This window comes from Mustela lutreola, chromosome 7, assembly GCF_030435805.1.
Source record: "Mustela lutreola isolate mMusLut2 chromosome 7, mMusLut2.pri, whole genome shotgun sequence".
NCBI lineage: Eukaryota > Metazoa > Chordata > Mammalia > Carnivora > Mustelidae > Mustela > Mustela lutreola.
Genome location: NC_081296.1, coordinates 64042582 through 64062586, shown reverse-complemented (window position 1 = coordinate 64062586; position 20005 = coordinate 64042582).

Sequence of the window (20005 nt, the reverse complement as noted above, 5' to 3'; positions counted from 1 at the left end):
CATCTGTGAATAAAGAGAATATTATCTCTTTCTTTTCAATCTGGATACTATTCATTTCTTTTTTCTTACCTTAATGCATTGGTTAGAAATTTTAGTATAAAGGTGAATAGATGTAGTGATAGCTGACATATTTGTCTTGTTTTTTATTTTAGGGGAAGGTATTCACTCTTTTACCATTAAGTGCACTGCTAGTCATACATTTTTCATAGAAGCAGTTTATGAGGTTGAGGAAGTTCCATTTTATTCCTAGTTTTCTGAGTTAATTTATTGGTTATAGATGTTAGATTTTGTACAGTGCTTTTCTGAGATTGAATTATCATACAATTTTTTTTCTTTTTTTGTTTGTTAACATGGTGAATTACATTCACTGATTTTCAAATGTTACACCAACCTTGCATTCTTAAAATTAACTCCACATGATTATGATATTGTTTCTTTTACATGTCTTTGGATTCAATTTGCTAAAATTTTGTTTAGAATTTTTGTATGTATGCTCATGAGAGATACTGGTCTATAGTGTTCATTTCTTGTAATGTCTTTTTATAGTTTTGGCTATCAAGATAATGTTGGCCTCATAGAATTAATTGAATTAGTTGAAAACCACTTTGGGGGAACAGCTGGGTAGCTCAATCAGATAAGCATCTGCCTTCAGCTCAGCTTAGGATCCCAGGGTACTAGGATTGAGTCCCACAATGGGCTCCTTGCTCAGCTGGGAGTCTGCTTTTCCCTCTGCCTTCAACTCCCCCTGCTTTTGCTTTCTCTCTCTCTCTGACAAATAAATAAATAAAATAAAATAAAATAAAAAAGAAAACCTCTTTTTTGGTTTTCTGAAAGAGTTTTTATAGAACTGGTGTGATTTTTTTTCCTTGAATGTTTGGTAGAAGTCACCAGTAAAACCATCTGGACCTAGAGCTTTCTTTGTTAGAAGGTTTTTACCTATAATTTCATGTTCTTTAATATAATTTGTCTAATCAGCTGTAACAGCTTCTTACTAGACATGTATCTGGAGGCAAGGGAAACAAAAGCAAAAATAAATTATTGAAACTTCATCAAGATAAAAAGCTTCTGCACAACAAAGGAAACAATCAACAAAACTAAAATTGATCTACTGAATAGGAGAATATATTTGCAAATGACATGTGGTACAGGTTAGTATACAAAATCTATAAAGAACTTATCAAACTTAACACCCCCCCAAAAAACAAATAATCTAATTAAGAAGTGGACAGAAGACATGAATAGACAGTTTTTTTGAAGAAGACATCCAGATGGCTAACACACACGTTAAAGATGCTCAACATCACTCATGATCAGGGGAATACAAATCAAAACTATTATAAGATACCACCTCACACCTGTTAAAATGGTTAAAATTAGTAACACAGGAAACAACAGTTGTTGGTGCCAATGTGGAGAAAGGGAAACCCTCTTACACTTTTGGTGGTATTGCAAACTGGTGCATCCACTGTGAGAAGCAGTATGGAGGTTCTTCAAATAGTTACAAATAGAGCTACCTTATGACCTGGCAATTGCACTACTAGGTATTTACCCTAAGGATTCAAAAATACTGAATCAAAGGAGCATATACACTCCAATGTTTATAGAAGCATTATCAACAATAACCAAATTATGGGAAGAGCCCAAATGTCTATTGACTGATGAATGGCTAAAGTAGATGTGATGTGGCACATATGTATGTATGTATCTGTCTATCTATTTATGGCACATACTTATATATCAGCTATCAAAAAGAATGAAATCTTGCCATTTGTAACAATGTGGATGGAGCTAGAGAGTATTATGTTAAGAAAAATAAGTCAGAAAAAGACAAATACCATATGATTTCACTTAGATGTGGAATTGGGGGATGGGCTAGATGGGTGATGGGTATTAAGGAGGGCACTTGTGATGAGCACAAGTGTTATATGTAAGTGATTAATCACTAAATTCTACACCTGAAGCCAATACCCAATATTACACTATAGGTTAACTAACTAGAATTTAAGTAGAAACTTGAAACCAATGAAGAAGAAGCAGAAGTAGAAGCAGAAGCAGAAGAAGAAATTAATAATAATAATAATAATAATAATAATAATAATATGTCTAAACTGGGGCAGTTTTAATCCTCTCCCTCCTTGAAAGGAGACTATTGCAATATCTATAAGACACTTTTTTTGGTTATCACATTATCACAGCTGGGGGAAGAGCCAGTGCTACGGGAATCTATTGAATACAGGCCAAGAATGTTCCTAACATCCTACAATGTGTAGGACAGCTCCCATGGCAAAAAATTAGCTAGTCCAAAATATCAGTAGTGCCAACTTTGAGAAATTTTGCTTTAATTGATGTGTGACTTTGCAGGTTAGATACATTTGTTCTTGAGTAAGCTTTGGTAGTTTGTCTTTGAAGAAATGTCCATTTTCATGTATGTTATCAAAGTTAGTGACATAAGATTATTCATAACATTCTCTAATTTCCCTTTCAATATTTGTAAAATCTGTAGTGATATCAACTCTCATTCCAGATGTTGCCAATTTGAGTCTTCTCTCTCTCTCTCTTCTTTCTTTCTTTTTTTTTTTTTTTCTGATTAGTCTGGCTAGAGAGTTATTGATTATGTCAGTCTTTTCATTGAAGCACGGTTTGGTTTCACTGATATCCTCTACCGATTTTCTAATCCACTGACTTCTACTCTGTTCACTATTATTTATTTTCTTCTGCTTGGTTTGAGTTTAATGGGTTCTTTCACATTTTTTAATTCAGAAGCTGACATGTTTATTCAAGATCTCTCTCCTTTTGCAGTATAGATATCTATTGCTATAAGTTTTTCTCTAAGTATTACTTTAGAGACATTCCACAAGTCTTGATATGTTGTATTTTCTTATCCATCAACTTAAAAATAATTTTTAATTTTTCCATATTTTTTTTAATCTAGGGATCATTGAGAAGTCATATTCTTTGGTTTCCAAATAATTGGGAGGTTTTTATGAGTAGTTCTGTAATTGGTTCCTAATTTCACCCCATTGTGGTCATAAAACAGTCTTTGTACTACTTAAATCCCTCTAAATACTAAGTCTCATTTTGTGGCCTTATAATATGGTGTATCTTGGTAGATTTTAATGTGCACCTGAAAATAATGTTTATTTTGCTGTGGTTGATTGGAGTGTTCGATAAATGTCAATTAGGTGAAAGTGGTTGTTTAAATATTTTGTATTAAAATTTTATCAATTATTCTATTCATGATTCAAAACAGTTACTGAGAGAGGGTTATTGGAACTTTAATTGTGAATTTGCCTATTGTAGTACCTTAGTTTTTGTTTTATGTATTATCATGATCAGTTTATCAGTTAAACATTAAGATCATATATTCTTTTGATAAATTAGCTTCTTTATTATTATAAAATGGTCTTCTTTATCCCTGGTTGTATTCTTTGCTCTGAATGTTTTATATACATTATGTCATATTAATACAGCCAGTTCAGCCTCTCTTTATTACTGTTGGCCAGTATTAGCAAGGTTTTCTTTGTCTTTTAGTTTTAACCCATTTCTGTCTCTGTAAGTAAGCTGAGTTTCTAGTGCATAACATATAATTGATTCTTCCTTTGTTATCCTGTCTTATAATTAAATATTAGACAATTTACATTTACTATAATTATTGACATGGTTATGTCTAAGTCTCTTATTTTAATATTTTTTTCTGTGTCCTTTTTCCTTTTCTACTGAACTGGCTTTGATTAATTGAGCTATTTTTATTTCTCAGTTTTATCTCTTTTATTGGCTCATTAGTTATAAATTTTTATTTTAGTATTTGCTTTACAGATAATAGTATATATTTTTAACTTATCACAGTCTATCTTCAAGTGATATTCTAGCTCTTCATGCATGTAGAATAAGAACCTTCCAATAGTATACCTGTATTTTACCCCCCCCAGCTTTTATATTATTTTTCTCATATATTCTACTTATTTACTCATTATGAACCTCAAACGCATTTTGATTTTTTTGTCTATTTGTTTAAATGGTCAATTATCTTTTTTAAGAATTTAAGCTGTACAAAAATATGATCTATTTATCCCCTTAGTGACCATTTCTGGTGCTCATCATTCCTTCTATAGATTCATATTCCCACCCTATTTAATTTCCGTCTTCCTGAAGGCCTTCATTTATGAGGTAGGTTGGCTGATGGTGCTTTTCTTCACCTTTGCATGTTTGAAAAAGTCTTTGCTTTTTTTTTTTTTCATTTTTTATTTATTTTTTATAAACACATAATATATTTTTATCCCCAGGGGTACAGGTCTGTGAATCTTCAGGTTTACATATTTCACAGCACTCACCATAGCACATACCCTCCTCAATGTCCATAACCCCACCTCTCTTCTCCCAACCTCTCCCCACAGCAACCCTCAGTTTGTTTTGTGAGATTAAGAGTCACTTATGGGAGGTGCCTGAGTGGCTCAGTTGAGTTAAACCTCTGCCTTCAGCTCAGGTCATGATCCCAGGGTCCTGGGATCGAGCCCCACATCGGGCTCTCTGCTCTGCAGGGAGCCTGCTTCCTCCTCTCTCTCTCTGCCTGCCTCTCTGCCTACTTGTGATCTCTATCTGTCAAATAAATAAATAAAATCTTAAAAAAAAAAAAAAAACAGAGTCACTTACGGTTTGTCTCCCTCCTAATCCCATCTTGTTTCATTTATTCTTCTCCTACCCCCTTAACCCCCATGTTGCATCTTCACTTCCTCATATCAGGGAGATCATATGATAGTTGTCTTTCTCTGATTGACTTATTTCGCTAAGCATGATATGCTCTAGTTCCATCCACATCGTCACAAATGGCAAGATTTCATTTCTTTTGATGGCTGCATAGTATTCCATTGTGTATATATACCACATCTTCTTTATCCATTCATCTGTTGAGGGACATCTAGGTTCTTTCCATAGTTTGGCTATTGTAGACATTGCTGCTATAAATGTTCGGGTGCACATGCCCCTTCGTATCACTACGTTTGTATCTTTAGGGTAAATTTCCAGTAGTGCAATTCTGGGTCATAGGGTAGTTCTATTTTCAACATTTTGAGGAAACTCCATGTTGTTTTCCAGAGTGGTTGCACCAGCTTGCATTCCCACCAACAGTGTAGGAGGGTTCCCCTTTCTCCACATCCTCGCCAGCATCTGTCATTTCCTGACTTGTTAATTTTAGCCATTCTGAAAAGTCTTTGCTTTTGAATCATATTTTTCCTGGATATAGAATTCAATTCTCTTAAATTGTCTGATGAGAAGCTGATGTTGTCAACATTATCTTTCTTCTTCTCTGTGTAATGTGACTTATATCCTCTGGTTGCTTTTAAGATTTTCTCTTTATCACCCATTTTGGATAATTTGATTATTATATGCGTTGGTCTAGTTTTCTTCATGTTTCTTGTGCTTGGGTTCTTTGAACTTCTTCGATATCTGAGTTTATAATTTTCTTGAAGTTTCAGAAGTTTTCATCCATCATTACAAATGTATTTTTCTGACCCCCACCTTCCCAGCCCTCCTGAAACAGTTCTCCTTTGGGGATTTCAGTTATATATAGTAGGTTGCTTTAAATTGCCCCAAAGCCCATTGATGTTAACTTTATTTTAAAAATTATTTCCCCTCTGTTTAATTTATTTTGGGTAGTTTTTCCTGCTATGTCTTCAAGTTCACTAGTTTTTTTAATCTTTGATGTCTAATCTGTCCCTGGTTATATGCAGTGTGTTTGCATCTTTTTTATATCTTCCTTGTGTCTATTTTGTTTTAAGAAGCACTTTATTGAGGTATAATTTACACACAGTAAGATCCACTTGTTTTAAGTGTACAATTCAATTTTCTTTTAGTACAAGTTATTGTGTAAGCATATATTTTTATCTCTCTTGGTTAGTTACCTAGGATTGGAATTGCTGAGTTATAAGGTAATTCTGTACTTTACATTTTAAGAAACTACCTAATGAATCTTCAGAGTGGTTGCACCATTGTACATTTCAGCTGGCAGTGTATACAGTTTTCATTTTCTCTGTATATCATTGATTTTTTTTATTGTAACCATTCTTGTGAATGTGAAGTGGTATCACATGATTTTAACTTGCTTTTCTCTAATAACGAATGATGGGGAATTTTAATATGCTTATTGGCTTTTTGTATATCTTTGGTGAAACATCTATTCAGATCATTTGCTCATTTTTAATTGGATTATTTGCCTTTTGATTATTTTGATTTGTAAGAATTCTTTATATATTCTGGATACAAGCTTCTTATTGAATGTGTGAATTGAAATATATTCTTCAAATCTTTGGCTTGTCTTTTCATTTTTATGATGGTATCTTTTGAAGTGCCAAAATTTTAAATTGTGATGACAGTCAAGTTCTTCAATGTTTTCCTTTATTGCTCTGCTTTTGGTGCTCTGTGTTATAAATCTTAGCCTAACTCAGGTCATGAAGATTTACTCCTTCCTTTCTCTTAAGGGTTTTGTAGTTTTAGCTCCATCATCCATTTTGAGTTTTGTTTGTTTGTTTTTATATTGTCTACTTAAAGTTTGGAACATGTCCTTGTCTGCCAACTCTGTAAAAGTTCTAGGAATGTTTCCATTAGTTCATTTTTTATTCTCATTATGGGTTATAGTGTCCTGATTTTTTGCATGCCGGGCAGTCTTTAGATGCCAGACATTGTGAATTTTACCTTGTTGCATGCTAGTTATTTTCATATTCTTATAAATATTCATGAGCTTCATTCTACAATAAAAAAGTTAAAGTGGCAACTTTTTATTCCTTTCAGAGTGTATATAAAATAATGGTGGAATATACAATTGATTAAATTTTAGATTTAATGAAACATAATAGGTACTTGCTGTATTGATTACTTGGGTTATCTATCATATATATTTCTAATATATGTATATATGTATTTCTAATGTATATGTATATATGCCTGAGCCATATATTTCTGCATAATAAAGTACTAGAATTGAGAAACAGAAAATCTTGAAAGATGGATGTTTCTCTCCTATCAGAAAATAGTATCATAGTAATATAATGTCTTGCTGGATCAGGGACTGCTAATATTCATTGTTAAATTATTACTGGAATATAAAACTTGCAAACATTCAACAAAGTACCTTCTAAACATGAATGTCTTGAGTGGAAAAGGAAGTGATTTTGACATTTAGTAGACATGAAATAGAGGGAAAAGCCTGAACATGTCGGAGAATATGGCAATGAGATCTAGAATTAAGTGGAAACAGGAAAATATGAAGTGAAATTGCCATGACAACTTAGGTTCTTAAAATTTCTGTGATCTTGGGAAGCTCATTGGATATATGTAGCCAAGTTCATATAATCTTTGAAAAACAGAGTGACATCTGATTTCTATTTAATACATACATTTTTGTGCACCATTACAAGCAAGTTACTATGTAAGTTATTTTAGATGATGAAAAAAAAGCAAATGACATTGTACCAGATCCCAAATCAGTATATTTGTAATGTGTGTAATGTAATGTGTGTAATATTTGTAATGTATATGTATAATATACATACACACAAACAGTTATATTAAAAATAGAGGTATCTAGAGGATTATCACAAAAACTTATGAAGAAGTTACAAAGATCTAAAAAGATAAAACTTTGAATCCAAATAAGTAAGAGTTATCAGTGTGCGATTCAAAAAGAGAAATTAAGTGTAGAATCTTTCTATCGATCAAATGCATGCATACAAATTAAAACAATATGTTATCATTTTGTGTCTTGGCCAATTTGATCAAACACAATATCTAAATATAACAAGTCTATGAAAAATCTGGTATTCTTATATATAGCTAAAAGCATTCTAAATTGATTTAATACTTTTGGAAAGACAAATAGTGGCCGCTATTTATTAAGCTTTACTTTGTACCATTTTAACATATTATTCTTAATCTTTCCCAAAATGCTGCATAGTAGGTGGTATTATCTTGCAATTACATGACTAATGTTTACACTTTTTGAGCCAGTAAATTTCCCTTCTGAGAATTTGTTTTTAAAATAACCTAAATATTTAAAAAGCCATAATCATATAGATATTTGAAAGGGCATGGAGTATAACAACAATATTGTAAATCTTTTTTTTTTTTTTTTTTTTTTATTTTTTATAAACATATATTTTTTATATACATATATTTTTATCCCCAGGTCTGTGAATCACCAGGTTTACACACTTCACAGCACTCACCAAATCACATACCCTCCCCAATGTCCATAATCCCACCCCCTTCTCCCCAACCCCCTCCCCCCGGCAACCCTCAGTTTGTTTTGTGAGATTAAGAGTCACTTATGGTTTGTCTCCCTCCCAATCCCATCTTGTTTCATTTATTCTTCTACCCACTTAAGCCTCCATGTTGCATCACCACTTCCTCATATCAGGGAGATCATATGATAGTTGTCTTTCTCTGCTTGACTTATTTCGCTAAGCATGATACGCTCTAGTTCCATCCATGTTGTTGCAAATGGCAAGATTTAATTTCTTTTGATGGCTGCATAGTATTCCATTGTGTATATATACCACATCTTCTTGATCCATTCATCTGTTGATGGACATCTAGGTTCTTTCCATAGTTTGGCTATTGTGGACATTGCTGCTATAAACATTCGGGTGCATGTGTCCCTTTGGATCACTACATTTGTATCTTTAGGGTAAATACCCAATAGTGCAATTGCTGGGTCATAGGGCAGTTCTATTTTCAACATTTTGAGGAACCTCCATGCTGTTTTCCAGAGTGGCTGCACCAGCTTGCATTCCCACCAACAGTGTAGGAGGGTTCCCCTTTCTCCGCATCCTCGCCAGCATCTGTCATTTCCTGACTTGTTGATTTTAGCCATTCTGACTGGTGTGAGGTGATATCTCATTGTGGTTTTGATTTGTATTTCCCTGATGCCAAGTGATATGGAGCACTTTTTCATGTGTCTGTTGGCCATCTGGATGTCTTCTTTGCAGAAATGTCTGTTCATGTCTTCTGCCCATTTCTTGATTGGATTATTTGTTCTTTGGGTGTTGAGTTTGCTAAGTTCTTTATAGATTCTGGACACTAGTCCTTTATCTGATATGTCGTTTGCAAATATCTTCTCCCATTCTGTCAGTTGTCTTTTGATTTTGTTAACTGTTTCCTTTGCTGTGCAAAAGCTTTTGATCTTGATGAAATCCCAGTAGTTCATTTTTTCCCTTGCTTCCCTTGCCTTTTGCGTTGTTCCTAGGAAGATGTTGCTGCGGCAGAGGTCGAAGAGGTTGCTGCCTGTGTTCTCCTCAAGGATTTTGATGGATTCCTTTCGTACATTGAGGTCCTTCATCCATTTTGAGTCTATTTTTGTGTGTGGTGTAAGGAAATGGTCCAATTTCATTTTTCTGCATGTGGCTGTCCAATTTTCCCAGCACCATTTATTGAAAAGGCTGTCTTTTTTCCATTGGACATTCTTTCCTGCTTTGTCGAAGATTAGTTGACCATAGAGTTGAGGGTCTATTTCTGGGCTCTCTATTCTGTTCCATTGATCTATGTGTCTGTTTTTGTGCCAGTACCATGCTGTCTTGATGATGACAGCTTTGTAATAGAGCTTGAAGTCCGGAATTGTGATGCCACCAACGTTGGCTTTCTTTTTCAATATCCCTTTGGCTATTCGAGGTCTTTTCTGGTTCCATATAAATTTTAGAATTATTTGTTCCATTTCTTTGAAAAAGATGGATGGTACTTTGATAGGAATTGCATTAAATGTGTAGATTGCTTTAGGTAGCATAGACATTTTCACAATATTTATTCTTCCAATCCAGGAGCATGGAACATTTTTCCATTTCTTTGTGTCTTCCTCAATTTCTTTCATGAGTACTTTATAGTTTTCTGAGTATAGATTCTGTGTCTCTTTGGTTAGGTTTATTCCTAGGTATCTTATGGTTTTGGATGCAATTGTAAATGGGATTGACTCCTTAATATCTCTTTCTTCTGTCTTGCTGTTGGTGTAGAGAAATGCAACTGATTTCTGTGCATTGATTTTATATCCTGACACTTTACTGAATTCCTGTATAAGTTCTAGCAGTTTTGGAGTGGAGTCTTTTGGGTTTTCCACATATAGTATCATATCATCTGCGAAGAGTGATAATTTGACTTCTTCTTTGCCGATTTGGATGCCTTTAATTTCCTTTTGTTGTCTGATTGCTGAGGCTAGGACCTCTAGTACGATGTTGAATAGCAGTGGTGATAATGGACATCCCTGCCGTGTTCCTGACCTTAGCGGAAAAGCTTTCAGTTTTTCTCCATTGAGAATGATATTTGCGGTGGGTTTTTCATAGATGGCTTTGATGATATTGAGGTATGTGCCCTCTATCCCTACACTTTGAAGAGTTTTGATCAGGAAGGGATGTTGTACTTTGTCAAATGCTTTTTCAGCATCTATTGAGAGTATCATATGGTTCTTGTTCTTACTTTTATTGATGTGTTGTATCACATTGACTGATTTGCGGATGTTGAACCAACCTTGCAGCCCTGGAATAAATCCCACTTGGTCGTGGTGAATAATCTTTTTAATGTACTGTTGAATCCGATTGGCTAGTATTTTGTTGAGTATTTTCGCATCTGTGTTCATCAAGGATATCGGTCTATAGCTCTCTTTTTTGGTGGGATCCTTGTCTGGTTTTGGGATCAAGGTGATGCTGGCCTCATAAAATGAGTTTGGAAGTTTTCCTTCCATTTCTATTTTTTGGAACAGTTTCAGGAGAATAGGAATTAGTTCTTCTTTAAATGTTTGGTAGAATTCCCCCGGGAAGCCGTCTGGCCCTGGGCTTTTGTTTGTTTGGAGATTTTTAATGACTGTTTCAATCTCCTTACTGGTTATGGGTCTGTTCAGGCTTTCTATTTCTTCATGGTTCAGTTGTGGTAGTTTATATGTTTCTAGGAATGCATCCATTTCTTCCAGATTGTCAAATTTATTGCCGTAGAGTTGCTCATAGTATGTTCTTATAATAGTTTGTATTTCCTTGGTGTTAGTTGTGATCTCTCCTCTTTCATTCATGATTTTATTTATTTGGGTCCTTTCTCTTTTCTTTTTGATAAGTCGGGCCAGGGGTTTATCAATTTTATTAATTCTTTCAAAGAACCAGCTCCTAGTTTCGTTGATTTGTTCTATTGTTTTTTTGGTTTCTATTTCATTGATTTCTGCTCTGATCTTTATGATTTCTCTTCTCCTGCTGGGCTTAGGGTTTCTTTCTTGTTCTTTCTCCAGCTCCTTTAGGTGTAGGGTTAGGTTGTGTACCTGAGACCTTTCTTGTTTCTTGAGAAAGGCTTGTACCGCTATATATTTTCCTCTCAGGACTGCCTTTGTTGTGTCCCACAGATTTTGAACCGTTGTATTTTCATTATCATTTGTTTCCATGATTTTTTTCAATTCTTCTTTAATTTCCCGGTTGACCCATTCATTCTTTAGAAGGATACTGTTTAGTCTCCATGTATTTGGGTTCTTTCCAAACTTCCTTTTGTGGTTGAGTTCTAGCTTTAGAGCATTGTGGTCTGAAAATATGCAGGGAATGATCCCAATCTTTTGATACCGGTTGAGTCCTGATTTAGGACCGAGGATGTGATCTATTCTGGAGAATGTTCCATGTGCACTAGAGAAGAATGTGTATTCTGTTGCTTTGGGATGAAATATTCTGAATATATCTGTGATGTCCATCTGGTCCAGTGTGTCATTTAAGGCCTTTATTTCCTTGCTGATCTTTTGCTTGGATGACCTGTCCATTTCAGTGAGGGGAATATTAAAGTCCCCTACTATTATTGTATTGTTGTTTATGTGTTTCTTTGATTTTGTTATTAATTGGTTTATATAGTTGGCTGCTCCCACGTTGGGGGCATAGATATTTAAAATTGTTAAATCTTCTTGTTGGACAGACCCTTTGAGTATGATATAGTGTCCTTCCTCATCTCTTATTACAGTCTTTGGCTTAAAATCTAATTGATCTGATATAAGGATTGCCACTCCTGCTTTCTTCTGATGTCCATTAGCATGGTAAATTCTTTTCCACCCCCTCACTTTAAATCTGGAGGTGTCTTCGGGCTTAAAATGTGTTTCTTGGAGGCAACATATAGATGGGTTTTGTTTTTTTATCCATTCTGATACCCTGTGTCTTTTGACAGGGGCATTTAGCCCATTCACATTCAGGGTAACTATTGAGAGATATGAATTTAGTGCCATTGTATTGCCTGTAAGGTGACTGTTACTGTATATGGTCTCTGTTCCTTTCTGATCTACCACTTGTAGGCTCTCTCTTTGCTTAGAGGACCCCTTTCAATATTTCCTGTAGAGCTGGTTTGGTATTTGCAAATTCTTTCAGTTGTTGTTTGTCCTGGAAGCTTTTAATCTCTCCTTCTATTTTCAATGATAGCCTAGCTGGATATAGTATTCTTGGCTGCATGTTTTTCTCGTTTAGTGCTCTGAAAATATCATGCCAGCTCTTTCTGGCCTGCCAGGTCTCTGTGGATAAGTCAGCTGCCAATCTAATATTTTTACCATTGTATGTTACAGACTTCTTTTCCCGGGCTGCTTTCAGGATTTTCTCTTTGTCATTGAGACTTGTAAATTTTACTATTATGTGACGGGGTGTGGGCCTATTCTTATTTATTTTGAGGGGCATTCTCTGAACCTCCTGAATTTTGATGCTTGTTCCCTTTGCCATATTGGGGAAATTCTCCCCAATAATTCTCTCCAGTATACCTTCTGCTCCCCTCTCACTTTCTTCTTCTTCTGGAATCCCAATTATTCTAATGTTGTTTCGTCTTATGGTGTCACTTATTTCTCGAATTCTCCCCTCGTGGTCCAGTAGCTGTTTGTCCCTCTTTTGATCAGCTTCTTTATTCTCTGTCATTTGGTCTTCTATATCACTAATTCTTTCTTCTGCCTCATTTATCCTAGCAGTGAGAGCCTCCATTTTTGATTGCACCTCATTAATAGCTTTTTTGATTTCAACTTGGTTAGATTTTAGTTCTTTTATTTCTCCAGAAAGGGCTTTTATATCTCTCGAGAGGGTTTCTCTAATATCTTCCATGCCTTTTTCGAGCCCGGCTAGAACCTTGAGAATTGTCATTCTGAACTCTAGATCTGACATATTACCGATGTCTGTATTGATTAGGTCCCTAGCCTTCGGTACTGCCTCTTGTTCTTTTTTTTGTGGTGAATTTTTACGTCTTGTCATTTTGTCCAGATAAGAGTAAATGAAGGGGCAAGTAAAATACTAAAAGGGTGGCAACAACCCCAGGAAAATATGCTTTAGCCAAATTAGAAGAGATCCAAAATCGTGAGTGGGGAGAAAGGGGATAAAAAGAGGTTCAAAAAGGAAGAAAGAAAAAAGAAAAAAAAAAAAAAAAAAAAGAAAAGAATTTTTTTTTAAAAAAGAAAACACCTAAGAAAAATGTAAAAAAATATATATATATATTAGATAAACTAGTAAAAAATCGTTAAAAAAGAAAAAGGTAACAGTTAAAAAAAAAAAAAAAGTTTTACCCGAAGGCGAGAAAAAAAAAAAAAAAAAATGAAAAAGAAAAAATTAAATTAACTGCAAGACTAAAAAAAATCACAGGAAAAAAGCCATGAGTTCCGTGCTTGGCTTTCTCCTCCTCTGGAATTCTGCTGCTCTCCTTGGTATTGAAACCGCACTCCTTGGTAGGTGAGCTTGGTCTCGGCTGGATTTCTTGTTGATCTTCTGGGGGAGGGGCCTGTTGTAGTGATTTTCAAGTGTCTTTGCCCCAGGCGGAATTACACCGCCCTTACCCGGGGCCGGGGTGAGTAATCAGCTCGGGTTTGCTTTCAGGAGCTTTTGTTCCCTGAGCGCTTTCCGTAGAGTTCCAGAGGACGGGAATACAAATGGCGGCCTCCTGGTCTCCGGCCCGGAGGAGCCGAGAGCCCAGGGCCCCACTCCTCAGTGCGCCCTCAGAGAACAGCGCCCAGTTACTCCCGTCTGCCTGACCTCCGGCCGCGCTCCGAGCTCACCGAGCCTGCGACCGGTTCAAGGTAACACGGAGCTGCGAGCTTACTGTCGGCTCTGTCTCTGTAGCCGGCTTTCCCGTTCCAATACCCGCAAGCTCTGCGACACTCAGACACCCCCGATCCTTCTGTGACCCTGCGGGACCTGAGGCCACGCTGACCCCGCGTGGGCTTCGCTCCGGTTTAGCCTCTGGAGCGATGTCCCTCCGCGGAACAGACTTTTAAAAGTCCTGATTTTGTGCGTGGTTGCTCCGCCGCTTGCCGGGAGCCGGCCCCTCCCCCCGGGGTCTATCTTCCCGTCGCTTTGGATTCACTTCTCCGCCGGTCCTACCTTTCAGAAAGTGGTTGTTTTTCTGTTTCCAGAATTGCTGTTCTTCTTCTCTTCGATCTGCCGATGGATTTTCAGGTGTTTGCAATCTTTAGATAAGCTATCTAGCTGATCTCCGGCTAGCTGAAGCAGTCTCAGCTTGCTACTTCTCCGCCATCTTGACTCCCAAAAGGCAATCTTCTTAATAAAAGGTTCTGGGACAACTGGGAACCTTCACAGAAACCTCCAGAGATCTGAACCAGTCTCCTCCTCTCTCCTTCCTTACAGACATGAGCAGCCTTCAAGCAAGTCTCCAGAAATCCAGGCCATTGTCTCGCTCCTCCTTTTTCCCAAGCCTCTCCTCTACAGATGCAACAGGCTCAAGGTGCAAGTCGTCGGCCTCTCCCTCCTCTCGGAGCTCTGCACTCGGATTCCCACCGCCTTGCGTGCGGCCAGAATCGCAAAGAGGCCTATTGTAAATCATTTAACTGGCATTGCAATAGTGTATAGTTAAATAAATCTTTATATATACATTTAATGGAAGATTAACCATTAGTTTTTATGGGCTATTGTGATGTTGAGATGAATTTATGACTTAATATTCAATAAGAGTTCAGTGAAAAACCTATATAAACAATATTTTTGAAAATGTATAGGCTTGTGAAAATTAGAAGAATATACATATTGATCAGTTGTCGGGTTGTTGAATTATGATGTCTTCTCTATTGTCCAAGTACTTTAATGATATTTTGTTACTTTTATAATTAACTTTTTAAAGATAATAATCAGTACAGAAGAGTTGACTAGAAGTACCATAGACTTTGAGACAAGGTAACAAATGATTATTGTAGTCACAGTCATAAGGGATGGTTTCATACAAGGAACATTAGCATGGCCTTGAAAAAGAAACAGAATTTAGATAGATAGAATGCTAATTTTGCCAAATGTCATATGTCATTTTTTTTAAAAAGAAGGAGATGGTGTTTACATATCAAATAATTCTCTCATTGTGATGGAGATAGAGTTGGCCTTGGGGCTTTAGATGAAGTAGTAGAAGAGAAAAGATGTCTCAGTGCTTCACTTTAAAGATTTAGGATGTTGAACCAACCTTATAGCCCTGGAATAAATCCCACTTGGTCATGGTGAATAATCTTTTTAATGTACTGTTGAATCCTATTGGCTAGTATTTTGTTGAGTATTTTCGCATCTGTGTTCATCAAGGATATAAAGATTTAAATTTTATCATATACCTCTTCTGACTGTTTGGCCTCTCCTCTCCTCTGGGAGTGAAAAGAATGTAGAATTAAGTGATACATGAAGGTGCAGGAGGAAGAAAATACTAGTAGAATATGCTCTTTCTGCTGCTTGACTTCACGTGATACTTGGATTCTATTAATCTCTACCAGTCATTCTCTGAAGTGGGTATTCAAAGTCTGCATAGCATCTCTGGAATGAGCACAAATTGGGAATGAATTTATTGGGGTACTACATTTATTGAATACTGTTCCTTTTCTTGGAGTAAGTGAACTTGGCCATTAACAGTAAATCTTGAGATCAAAGCCAAGATTTAGATGGCTTGTAGTTTCACTGAAGTATGCCTTTTTTTTTTTTTTTTTAAAGTAGATTCCATGCCCAGAGTGCAGACCAATGACAGCTTGAACTCACAATCCTGAGATGAAGACCCAGGCTGAGCTCAAGGGTTGGACAATTAACTGACTGAGCCACCGAGGCACCCCAGAAATATACCTTTCTAAATTTATTTGACTACAACAAATAATACATTTTCATTTGAATCTAACAAGATTTTAAACATTGTGCCTCTTGTTTTTATGGATAAAATAAAAATTTAAAAGACAAGGTCAGAGGGTATAGAACTGTCATGGGTGTTTCAGTTCACATATTGATAAAATGTGTAAATAACATTATAATTATTTCTCCCAATTCTCATTTTCATTGAACAGTAAGAGAGTAGCATAGCAAGTAGATTTGTTTGTTTTTAAAGAAATAATCTGAAGTCATCTCTATTACCAACATGAGAAGAAGTAGACAGGAGAGAGACATTCTAACCCCTGGCCTTCAGAGGCCATACAGCATTTCCCGCTCTCCACCCAGTCTCCACACCCAATGAATAAAATAACCATCACACAATGGCACTTTTCTCTTGCTTAAATTTGGTTTTAAAGTGAAGCGTAACTTTGTGAATAATTATTTTGAGCTTGTAAATGGTGTCTCTCTATAACCAACCAAGCATATAACAAGAAGATGAAGATGAGACTTATTTTCACTTCATTTCACTTCTTTGTAATTGACAAGCTCTCGCTGGGTGTCAACTTTAAAAGATGACAAATCCTAAATCTTAGAGGACCCAATTCAATAGTTCAGCTTTCTAAATTGTTTGCAAATTAATCTACATTTTCAAATGAGTCAGGCATGAAATATAAGATGACATCTATATTACAAAAATATTAATTTCCTTGTCTTTCTCTTTTTCCTAGCCAAAGACAAAAGGTACATTTAAAATGTTCATTTTGTTAAGAGATTGTGAAAATGAACATATAGTATACATTTTAGCAGCTTAGCTTTTTCTATTTTTTTTACACTAATTCATTTCCATCTATTTAAAAATGCAAGTTACTCAGTTTATAAATGCTCTGTGTATTGATGAGAGAAAAATTAAATTTGCAAAGTATTTTGATACATTACATTTTTTTTTAAAGATTTTATTTATTTATTTGACAGACAGAGATCACAAGTAGGCAGAGAGAGAGGGGGAAGCAGGTTCCCCGCGGAGCAGAGAGCCCGATGCGGGGCTGGATCCCAGGATCCTGGAATCATGACCTGAGCCAAAGGCAGAGGCTTTAACCCACTGAGCCACCCAGGCACCCGATACATTACACTTTTTGATGAAGACTCATTTGGGTTCAACAAAAGAAATAATAATTTGAGCCCCGCTGATTTAAAAGCTAGCGTGGGCCCTCTTCTCAAATAACCCTTGCCTCAGTTTACCTGGGTAAGTAAACTACTGGTGCATTGTTTCTATGAAAGCTAATGGAGTGCTGTACAGTGCTCAGCACATTTTTATTTCCTAAGTGAACTTGTCATGACACCGATGTCAGTGGTCTGATTTACTGAAGGCTATGAAATGTACGATAGACATTGTGAAGTTTTCTGGTCCTCTAAAATGAAATTTCAGATAATTTTTTAACTGCATTGATTTAACATATATTTTGAGTCTAACAGTTAACTCCAATATCACTATCAAAAGAAATTGATTTAAATTAATTAATGATCATCAGGGGACAGGCAAATCATATTTCTCTTAAAGATATCACATTTCAGATAACACTATTTCCTTAGTGCTTTAACATACCCCATTAAGGAAAGCTAGGAAAATATTGCCATTTCAGGAAATAGCAAGTGGAAGAATTTCCAAGTTGTTTTAGATATTAGATCCTCCTTGGCCAACTGTCACAATCATCATCATCAAATAATACTGGACATAAAATTAACATAAATGAAATGAATTAATAAAAGAAAACTACCCATTTATATGAGCAGGGTCACTACCCCTCTGGGATAGGAAACTGTGACTCATGAAGCAGTCAATTAGGTCACAGTTAAATTCAACGGAGACTTGTTTGTTTAGGGACATTATATAGTAGCATGTATTTGTAGGGCAGGACACCTTGTCCAAATTAATTATCTTACAGAAAAACTGAGGCCAGGATAACCAATATAAATCCAAAAGGAGAAAATTGTAATGAGGTAGGTACTTTTAAAATGGTCTTTTATATATATTATACACATTTCATTATGTGTACTAGTACTAGTGAAGAACATAAAGATGACTTTTCACATATTAATAGATTCATGTCTGAGAGCAAGACTTCAGCCCTAACCACTGTGCCCCCACAGTTAAGCCTGCTAGAGGACACACAAAAACTCGGCTCCTTGAGTTGCTGCTTCAGCTGCTGCCCTCAAAAAGGGGATAGAATTTTTATCTGATGTAAATCAATGAAGGGAATATAATTTAATGCAAAACTCTGGGGTGGAAGAACAGAGAAAGAAATCAGAGACTCTAATTTGGGGTTCTAAAACAATTATGCATGAGTCCTTCTTTGATTTCAATGGTTCTAATATTACCGTTTCACTAATTAAAGTTGAATCTTTTGACTGAACATTCTTCATTGAGCTATGTTAGATATATTTCTAAAATGCTCTGTCCTCACACTGGCTATCCTACACCAATAATTTCTATATCCTGCCATTTGGACATGGTGTCTTGAATGCAGACAGTGTCAGTTACACATATAGGTTATGATGATTTGTTTCTTCTGCCTTTATTATGTTCAGTGCATTCATAATTTTTAGTGGTAATACAAATGATTATGTTATAATACAGTTATTCAGAATTTTTTAAAGATTTTATTTATTATTTGACAGAGAGAGAGAGAGATCACAAGTAGGTAGAGAGGCAGGCAGAGAGAGAGGGGGAAGCAGGCTCCCTGCTGAGCAGAGAGCCCAATGCAAGACTCCATCCCAGGACCCTGAGATCATGACCTGAGCCGAAGGCAGAAGCTTAACCCACTGAGCAACTCAGGTGCCCCACTAAAGTTATTCATATAGGTGTCTCTCTTCTCTCTTAAGTTTTTTGATTCTTGAGGGCATGAATTTCTCTTTCTCCATAATGCCAAATAAGGACCATGAATAGGGTAGGTGTTAAAAACAAAAATTTGTAATGAAAGAATGAACAAATGAGTATACATTTCTGGAATTATCATAGTACTTCCAATCTGCCAGCTATTTATTTTTCTTTTAGGTCTGTCATAAAGTTAAGATCTGACTAAGAAAATATATAAATTATCTAATATGTTAAGTCACTTTTTCTTACTCTCTCCTGAGACTCAGTTTGGGGCAGTGGTTTCTTTGAAATACAGGTATAGGAACTCAGCAGCCATTTTGCAAAGCAACTGTGTTTGACTTTTTCCTTTGCCTGAAAGAATTTCTGGCCTGATAAGAAAGAAGGAAAGTGAGGTTATTTTCAAAGGAAGCAAAGATGCTAATTATAGACTGAAGAGGGCTTTTGACATCCATGCTGTAGCTTTCCTCCTTTGGTCTGATAAATACTAGATTGTTCACTTCATTATCATCCCCCCCAAAATACCTGTACTTGGAAGTTCTTTAAAATATCTAGTTAAGAGGGTCATTCATAGATTAATGCCTAGTGGAATGCTTCATACTTAAGAAAAACTCAAAAATTTTTATTAAACATTGATATAGATATTGTAAATTTATTTGATATTTTTTCCTCCCCACTTCTAGATTTCCTCTATGCCACTAATTGAAAATACTTTTAAATTACTGTTCACTGAAAGATATTGTGGCCAGTCAGTCATACATCCATCTCAACATGGTTCTATTCATTTATTTGATGTTCACAGCTTTCTCATGGTTTCTAGATTCTTACCTAGGTAACTTTCATGGCATTGACAATCTCTTTTATTTAGAACAGGACAGAAAGCTCTTTCTATAAAGGAATAGATAATAAATATTTCCAGCTTTGTGAACTATACAGTGTCTGTTGCAGCTACTCAATTTTGCCATTGTAGAATGAAGACAGGTATATATAGAGATGGACATGACTGTATTCCAATAAAACATTATTTACAAAAACAGGTAGAGAGTTGAATTTTGGGTCA